Below are 9,923 nucleotides of genomic sequence, written 5' to 3'. Positions count from 1 at the left end.
AGTCAAGCCCACCCCAAGAATTCTCACTGAAAATTCTAAACCCCGTGGGAAGAAAACTGCAAGGATATTGCATCTGTTTCTACCTTCCCTCTATAAACATCTGGAAATAGCTGCCAAGAGAAGCAGCAAAATTGTACCAGGAGTCAGAGTCTAGCAGAGGGACATAGATCTCCGGCCAGATGTTAACTGTCCATCAAAAAGAGATAGATACAGCTGCCCCCCAAGTCAGTGGTGTTTACTCTGGCACAGGACGACTAAAACATCCTCCGAAGGAAAGGCAGGACCAGGGTATCCAATAAAGACCTCCAGAGAGGCAAAACTGTACCCCCTTGTCCTTAGTCAGTTCCAAAACTAAAAAGAAATCAGCGCTTTGACTATGAGGCCTAAGGAAAAAGCTAGATGATATTGTAAAATGCGGTCAAAGGTCACAAACACTGTGAACATAAGTACATGCAGGCTTGCAGGACACGTCTATCGATCTGTGCTCCATCCCCAGAATCCAATGAAGGTTGAAGGAGGAAGCTGACTCTGAGACTTTGTCTTCTGGTGTCCACACACATGGGCTCTGACACATGCCAACACACACATCATGCACGTACACACATATATGCACACATATAAAATAGAAAAATAAGTATAAAAATGAGTATAAAATAGAAAGTAAATGAGTATAAAGATGTAAAAGAGAACTACCTAAATATAATCATGGCTTTAAAAGTGGACTGACATACGCAAAGAGATATCTACTCATCAACACCACCCCTTCCTGGGAAGCAACACACACACACACACACACACACACACACACACACACACACAAAACAAAACAGACTAGAAAATAATTCAGGGCCATGGAGATGGTTCAGTGGGTAAAGGGTGCTAGCTACTAAGCCTGATGATCTGAGTTCAATCCCCATGTCTAGGTTAAAAGATAAGTTTAAAATCTATATCTGGTGATGTGCATCTATAATTCTGGCACTCCTAAGTTGAGATGGGAAGGAGACAAGAGGATCACCTGGAAGTTCCTGGGCCAGCTAGCCTGAAGTATGTAGCACAGCCACAGAAACAAGAGAGACTCCATCTTAACTTGGTAGAAAATTAGAAGTGTCAGCGGGCTTCTTTGTGTGCACATTGGCACACGTGCATCCTCCCAAGCAACAATAAATACATAAAATTCAAGAAACAGAAGACGTGTATTTAACTGAAGAAGGCCTGACACAAGCACACGTTCATAAAATGACAAAATATCAGGATGAGATGGGAAACCATAACGGATCTGAAGAAACAAATGGATGAGTGCCCAAACTGGGTCATCTCAAAGATTAATAAACAAAAATGCCACAGAGTACAATCAACCCAGTGTAAAAGAAATGATTGTCACAGACTTATGGACTAAAAGAAAAATCACACATATGAAAAAGGCAACTATAGTAAAGTAAATCAAGGAGAAGCCAGTAGACAGAAAGGATAAAGGTGAATAACCAAATAACGGTCATGACAATAGCTGTCATTGGAGGCGCAAAATCGACAAGCGAGGTAGAAAAAGGTATTAGAAGTAACAAAAAAGTTCGCCTTCCGGCCTGAGAATGCCTTCTCTGTAGTTTGACTTGGAGCATCTTTTCTAACACATCCTAGTTTGAGACGCGGACTTTCCGGCAGTGCTGTAACAGCTTCTGGCACTACCTGGCTGTAAATAGTCTGTATGTGACACCGCCGTGTCGCCCACGAAGACGATCGAGCTTTAGAAATATTCAGAGGGATCTTACGGTAATCTACATCAGCCTGCCAAGATGGCGATGCAAGCGGCTAAGAGGGCGAATATTTGCCTCCCACCTGAAGTAAATCGGATTTTGTATATAAGGAATTTGCCGTACAAAATCACAGCAGAAGAAATGTATGATATATTTGGGAAATATGGACCTATTCGTCAAATCAGAGTAGGGAATACACCTGAAACCAGAGGAACAGCATATGTGGTCTATGAAGACATCTTAGATGCTAAGAATGCCTGCGATTCTATCGGGATTCAATGTTTGCAACAGATACCTTGTGGTTTTGTACTACAATGCTAACCGGGCATTCCAGAAGATGGACACCAAGAAGAAGGAGGAACAGCTGAAGCTTCTCAAGGAAAAGTATGGCATTAACACAGATCCTCCCAAATGAATAACAGCCATGTGTGGTCTGGTTACCCTTTCCCTTTTTAATTAATACTGAATAGTGTGATTTCTTATTGAAGATCTAGAATGACTTGTTTGAAAGTTTTCTAGCATTAGCAAATATTATGTTAATAAACTTGTAGCTTTTGTAAAAAAAAAAAAAGAAGAAGTAACAAAAAAGAAGTGTTATAGTAGTAACATTGTTTAAGTAGTGTTTCTTACAGGAGCAGGCATGATTCTACAAACTCTACTTGCAAAGGATCCCAGCATCTCTAAGAGGTGAGTATGCATAGTTGTTTACATTTACAGATAAACAATTTGATTTGTTCTACACAAAATTTAAGAAGGCTGCACTGTGTAGCCCAGCTTGTCTTAAACTCCAAACAACAAACAAAAGCTTGGGCTCTAGAAATATGGAATTATAAACTTCACAACTTCAAAATACAAAAACGAACAAACAAAAAGAACTAAAAAACAAAAAGAACTTTTTAGGTATTCAGTCAAAAAAAGTAGATGTCTAAACAAGAGAAATAATCATGCCAGCGACCTTCCAAGGACCACTCAAAGCTGGGATGCAAAAGGAAGCTGCTTGCTTTGTCTTACACTGTTTAGCCCAAGAACAGTAGGCTTTGCAAATACAAAGGCAACGTCTATTAATGAGCTCAGTGAAACAGGACCAATGAGCTGTTTTAGAAGAGGAATGTGTTTACACTGAAATCTAGCCAGTTAAACAATAAAATGAAATAACTCAAGAGCAGAGAAGACGCAATAAAATACTACAGTAGAAATAATGAGCCCTAGACGATGCTATGAATTATGAGTAGACAATAGCTATGAATTATGGGTATATGCAAGAATGGAAATGACACAAAACTTGATAATGCTCAAATAAAAATAACATCACTAGATATCGCTAGTAAAGTGTCTGCTATAACAACAGAAGCAGACCCAGGAGAGGCAAGTCAGGGAAAGAATTTGGCAAGTTCTTAATTTACATAGCAGGGAATAAATCAGTACCTAGAGCCAATCATGGAGGGTGAACGCCATTCACTGCACCTGTAGAACACTAGCAGGGATCTCTCAAGAAAGGATGTGCCCTGTGGTCAAGAAACAGTGTTCTGTTAAAACAAGAACTACTTACTTGACCGTTTAAAATGTTCTCAATCCATTTTCCCCTTTGATTTTAAGTTACACCAAATGTAATATTTTTGTTTTAAAATAGCAAGACAAGAACAACCCTATTTAGTGTGAGAGTAATAATATTTTGAGGGTCTGTATCTCTCCATGAGCATCCACTCAATCTGTGCTGTGATCTGTTCATATGAACCTAGAAATGCATCCAACTAATTTTCCTTCCTTCCTTCCCTCCCTCTCTCCCTCCCTCCCTCTCTCCCTCCCTCCCTTCCTTCCTTTCTTCCTTCCTTCCTTCCTCTTACAGTGATGGGAGATAAAATCCAGGACCCTGTGTAGGCCCAGATCTTCCAACTCCACCCCCCTCAGTGCCTCTATTATAGGCCACATCTGGCCACAAATTCTTTCTGAACCAAAATCACTAAAAGCAACAAATAATAAGGTGACTTCTATATAAACAAGGGATCACAGATCAGAGAGCTGGATAGGATGTATTACTTTTTTTGTTTTACATAGTAGATAGAATCAGAGATATAAATAGACAGTCTCTCTCTCTCTCTCTCTCTCTCTTTCTCTCTCTCTCTCTCTCACACACACACACACACCACACACACACACACACACACATCAATGGGAAGAGTCATGTAGGATATTTCAGCTATATTATACTTGATAGGCAGTCATTTCTTAGCAGGAGATTAAGCACTGTAGAAGATTATTTGTAAAAAAAAAAAGGGTTGTGGGTTTTTAATTTTTTTCTGTTTTTTTTTTTAAATATTGCATCTAGCTCTTTCATCACAAATAACTACCCATCACTTCTGTCAGATAAACATCATTGCAGGCAATTTTTATACTAATATAAGAGATAGTGGATGAACTGATGGATAGAGGGTTGAACAGTGATATTAAATGTACTGTTTTAACTAACAGGATACTGTTTAAACTATGACGTTGTCTATAGTAACTTAAATCAGTGGTAGAGTTCTCTGTAAAGCCAGCATTTGAAACATATAGCTTAGCATATACATGCTAACATTAATTGCTTTCTTGAGTACCAACTCTGCCGGGTTGGTATGTATATATATATACTATCACAGTTTTACCTTCATGCCTGATCCACCTGGTGCTATATGGAGCCTCGTCTGCACACGAAGAAGGAGGCTATGTCACTCTGACACAGAAGGACTGATACAAGGATGTCAGAGCAAAGGAAGGGTGAATGGAGTAAGATGATTCAAGGAGGAAGGGCGCTTAGGTACAGTGATGTGGATTCCAGGGAGTGGGCAGACGTGGGAAACAGGCAGACACAGACTCACAGGAAAACAAGGCCTGAAGAGAAGAAGACTGCAGGCAGGATCTGTTTTACAACTGTAAAACTGTTTACAAATACTTAGGAATATACTTGATCTACTGTTTACAAATACTTAGGAATATACTGTTGTGAATAGGATCAGTGATACAAGGTGGTGACTCAACCTCACTTCAATCAATTCGCTAGTAAAAGGGGGCCCAAGACAAGACTGAAAAATCAGCTTTTCAAAGGGACATAGTGACACACACCTGCAAATCCCACTGCTAGGAAATCAGAGACAGGAGGAAACCTGGGGCTCACTGCTCAGCCAGCCCAGCCAGAGTTATGAGCCCCTCGGCCCAAAGTGAGAGAGCCTGCCTCAAAGAAACAAGGTTGAAGACTTCCAGAGAATACCGCTGTGTGCCTGCACACACACACACACACCTGCACACACATGAACACACACACTTGCATGTGCACACTCATAAACACACAAATACATCTTACACAGACAAAAAGTATTCTTACATCTAATACATTTGGGACAAGATAGTACTTGAACACTTGAAAGGCCCAGGTGGCCACATGAAAAGACTCACATGGGAGAAGGTGACTGTATTTTGTGGTGGATACAGTACAAAAGCCTCGAGAATAACCCACCAAAGGCATAAGACACATAACTATGAAGACATTTGATATTTAAAGGCCAGACTGTGGATATTTTTCACACCAGGAGGGATGCACACAGCACATACAATAGCAAGGAATCCCAGAATTTTGCTGATTTTGTGGGAACCCAGAGTTCTACAGAGAAGCCCAACTCCTAACATAGATCCTAGCAGGAACCAGGTCAACCTACGAGAGATCTGAAAGCCCTGTCACTCTCCTAACTACACTTGAAGCCATGTGAAGAAGGAGGACAGGAGGAAAAGGAGCTGAGGAGGCCCTAGGAAAGGAAGGGAGAGGAGGGGGGGGGGGAGGGGTGGGGGGAGGAGGACAACTTTCCTTAATGATTAGGACCAGTTTGAATCACCTATAGGCTCTCTGCTTCTTTTTCTTGTCCTGCCAAATGACCTTTTAAAGGCTGGAGATGTAGTTCAGTTGGTAGAGTGTTTGCTTAGCATGCACGAAGCCCTGGATTTGATACCAGCACTGCACACACTAGGCACAGTGACCCATGCCTGGTGTACGGCATGAGGCAACAGCATCAGATCATTGTTGAGCATATAGTGAGTTTGAATACAGCTCTGACTCCATGAGACCCAGTCTGGAATCATCTCTTTAATCCTGTCACTAGAGATCAAGTCCCCTGGTCAGAGACCTTTGGCAGCTGTCTGTGGCCTCCTCAAACTTCATACAAAGTCCTTTACTTGGCATTCATCTTTCTCTGCAGTCTGGCACCTTTTGGTTCTCTTTAATTCCCTGTTATCATCTTTGTCACCCAGTGTTCTAATAACAATAGCCCCCAACATTTCCAGCACATACCATGCACCCACAACTGCAGATTATTGTGGAGTTCCAACAGCCAGACACGCCTGTGCTCATTCACTTTCTATCAAAATGCCACTCACAGCACAAGACTGAGCTCACGACATTCCCCACGCCCTTGAGGTCCAAGCAGCATCAGCTTCCCTTGGCACCAATCCTGCTTTGACCTCTAGTTAATACCACGGATTCGTGTTGCCTTGAATTAACAGCCTGTTAAGTATGTTTCACTTTAAACCTGCCCCTGTGGATGGAAAGCCAATGAACATCTATCTACGGGTCTACTGTAGGACTTTCATAATCACAATCTAATGGATTCTGGGTTTCTGTCTTCATAAACACTTGCTGTAGGGCCAGAGAGGTGACTCAGCAGGTATAGGCAACCATCTCCAAGCCTGACCTGAGTTCTACCACACAAAGCCTACTGGGTGGAAGTCAAACCAAATCCCATGGGTTATCCTCTGGCATTTACATGCCTGCACCCACGCCCAAATAAATATATATAAATGCTTATTGTGTTATACTGGAAAGAGAGGGCACCTCTTGAAAATGAACTGTGACAGATAAGAGATTCCTAAAATATGTTTCCTTTGAGGGACTTGGTGGTGGAAATGAGAACGAGTTAGAGGGATCAATTCAATTGGAGCCTAGAAACAAGAGCAACAGACGTTGAGTCCCTGATCAACCTGTCTTAGGAAACTGCCCTAGCCTGAAAACGCCATCATCTGTTTCTCCTCCTCCTTTCTTTCTTTCCCCCCTCCCCCTCGCTGCTACTTGTCCTTGTTGGCTCCATCCAAAAGCTCAACATTCTACCTGCAGCCTGCCTAGGGTCAATTCTCACTAAGCCAGAAAGCTCTTATCCCAGACTAGTTATAAACTGATTGATTTTCTGTAGATGTGAGGCAAGATGGGACAGTCATATTCCCTCAATTTTTCCCTGGTATAAAAGAAGGACTATGGACTGGATGAATTTGAGGACATCTATCACTACTAGAAAGTTCTTAATAGTTTATGGATAGTAAGCGTGTGCAAAATGAGCAAAGCATTGATTCACTCGAAGGCAGTGGGGACTCTCTCTTCCTGTCCCTACTTGTGTATGTGTGTGCTAATGTTCTATGGGTCTTTTCTTAATGGAGAAAGGGGAGGAGAGCTAGGAAGCTGCCAATTTATGAGAGTCCATTATTAAATTTTTTTCATTTATTCAAATGAATACCTACATGGTAGCGAGCATCTCTTGGTTACTCCCAATTTGGAATTACATTTTCTTTCGGTCGATGTTAATGAGAAACTAATGAAGATTAACTTTAAATACATTAATCTTATGGTTGAAAAAAATCACTTGAAAAATCCACAGGTCCAGAGAATCCAACAGTCAACATCAAGAAGTATGTTGTCTGCATGAGCCTCTGACATCATCCTCAAGGACATCCTGTCAAATAAATGAGTAATGGCATGAACAGGGCTGCCTGAACGGCTACAGCAAGAGGAAGCTTGTGACAGCAGCTTTTGGTTAGACAATCAATGAAAGCATGCTACTAGCCAGTTAATCTAAATTCAGCTATTTTTTTCAAAACTATCAATAAGACCTTCCCCTAGACAAGTGTGTGCAGCATCTGTGTAGACACACTATGCTGTCTCATAAAGTCCATGTTAGTGGTCTTCATAAATAGGCACGAACCTTCAGCTTGATACTGGTGGAACCCACTACAGACCTCCACAAATCTTACCATGCTGAATCTTGCTAGATTAGGGAACTGAAAAGAAACTCAGGGGATCTTCACAGTGAGGGTCAGGCTAAGATTCACATTCATTTACACCAGATGCTGACTGAGCTCTGGGAGTTCACCAAGGGCGTCTCACCCAAAGCCATATCACAATGGCAATGAATTAGAACTGCCACAGTAGCCCCATAAAACAGTTCTGACTCCAGTTAGTTGGTTCTAAGTAAGAGATATGTGCCTTGGACAAAGAAAGGAATTCTTAAATAAGAAAAAAGGAAGGAAAAAATCTATTCTGATCAGATATTTTTGGGCAATATGGGGAACAATATGATTATGGAATTCTGAAGAAAAAGAAAGTATTTGGAAAGAAAAGCAAATGACTAATGAATTCCACAGGGTGAACCATCATTTTTAATGCAAACAGAAAAAAGCAGAGGTTAGGTTTTTTTGTTTCTTGTTTTGTTTTTGTTGTTGGTTGGTTGGTTGGTTTTTATTTTTTGACAGTGAAGACCTCTTAGCTAGATCTAGGCAGTCCTAGCTCTTAAGAGGCCAACAAACTAACTAGACCATACAACAGCAAGCTTTGAGTTCAATTACATTACATTAGTACAATTAAAAAGAAAAAGAGTCTTTGATCCCAGCACTCTGGAGGCAGAGGCGGGCTGATCTCTGTGAGTTCAAGGCTAGCCTGGTCTACAGAATGAGTTTTAGGGACAGCCAGGGCTACACAGAGAACCCAGGTCTTGAAAAAAAAAAAACAAAAGCAATCAAGCAAGCAAACAAACCAAAACAACAAAAAAGAAAAAGAAAACCAAAATAGTTAATATATTTTTGCTCGAAAACTTCAATACAATATGTTTAGGACTCTATTTTCTCAAGAAATATATATTATCATTTAAAGAGTTTAAATGCCTCTTCTAAAACCAAACACAATTTTTCTAACATTGACTTTTTAGACATTTTTGGCAGAAATTGCTAGCATTTTTGTTTCCCAAGAGAAGAACCTTTCCTAAAGATGCAATTTTTAAAATTCAGGATATTAAAAATGATTACTACTTTTTCAAGGATTATGTGATTGTAGAGTAATTAAGATTTTAAAAAGTTAACTAGCTTTATGACTCAGGACATTTTTAATTATCAGGCAGAATGCACTGGTCTTTCTTCTCTTATCATTGTCCCTAAATTAGAAAGAGAGAGAGGGCAACTGGGGCAGGTTTTTCAGGGAGTATCAGTTTGAACATTTACTATTTCCCCAAAAAAGGGGAACAAATTTACTAATAGTGGGTTTTTGAAACATCCTTGATATTTGGTTCAAATATTTTTGTGCATAGTATTTGGTTTCAGGCATGTATGTTGCTTCAAGAAGACAGTGGTACAGAATTTCATGTGACATATCGACTGCCTGTCTAAACCTACCTCAAATGATTCTCTAAATTTTACTTCTTGTGGTCAGATTACTTTCTTTTCCTTTTTCATTTTATATTTTAGTTTTAAAATTTGTTCTAGCATTTCTCATTTTTCCTCTCCTCAATTTTCTCATTTTAATAACAAAGTGGTCAGTAAATATTAATCAAAGGCTCCAATTATACAGTTGTGTCTCTACCCACTCTCCTGATGATCTCCAAAGAGAAGATCAATTTCTTTCTCTTTTTACAAGATTTAGAAATTTGACAATTGCATTTTTTAAAAGCAGGATATTAATACTGAAATATTCTAGACAGGAACTTCTTCTAGGCCATAGTTTGAATTCCCCCATATTCAAGGCTGGGGATTAAATTTTTATTCAAAGATATTTTGGTTTGGTGTTGTTAGATACAATTGTATAATCCCATAACAAAGGGTTTTAAAGACTCAAAAGGGTTCCAGGGATTATATTAGATTTTAGGGTGACTTACTTTGGAACAAAGGACTAGCTCATGTCAATATGGCTAATGTTTAGTTTTGTATGTGGCAGGTCTCTACCTTGATTTTAAAGGGAATTTAGAATTTCTATCTTCTGATTCATCCAGGGCCAGCATGCAGCTCTATGCTCCCACTCAATTACCCAAGACACAAAGGTTGACTCCCATCTTCCAGATGAGAAATATGAGTTTGGATCTTCGTGTGTGTGTGTGTGTGTGTGTGTGTGTGTGTGTG

General features: G+C 40.0%; 1 pseudogene; it reads left to right on the top strand.

The window, feature by feature from the left end:
- Nucleotides 1–1,717: 1,717 nt before the first annotated feature.
- LOC114630407 lies at nt 1,718–2,166 on the top strand (annotated as a pseudogene).
- Nucleotides 2,167–9,923: the final 7,757 nt, after the last annotated feature.

Source organism: Grammomys surdaster, unplaced genomic scaffold, assembly GCF_004785775.1.
Source record: "Grammomys surdaster isolate TR1022 unplaced genomic scaffold, NIH_TR_1.0 338, whole genome shotgun sequence".
NCBI classification, from domain to species: domain Eukaryota; kingdom Metazoa; phylum Chordata; class Mammalia; order Rodentia; family Muridae; genus Grammomys; species Grammomys surdaster.
The sequence above is the reverse complement of the archived record's forward strand: the minus strand, read 5'-3'. Positions and strand labels throughout refer to the sequence as shown.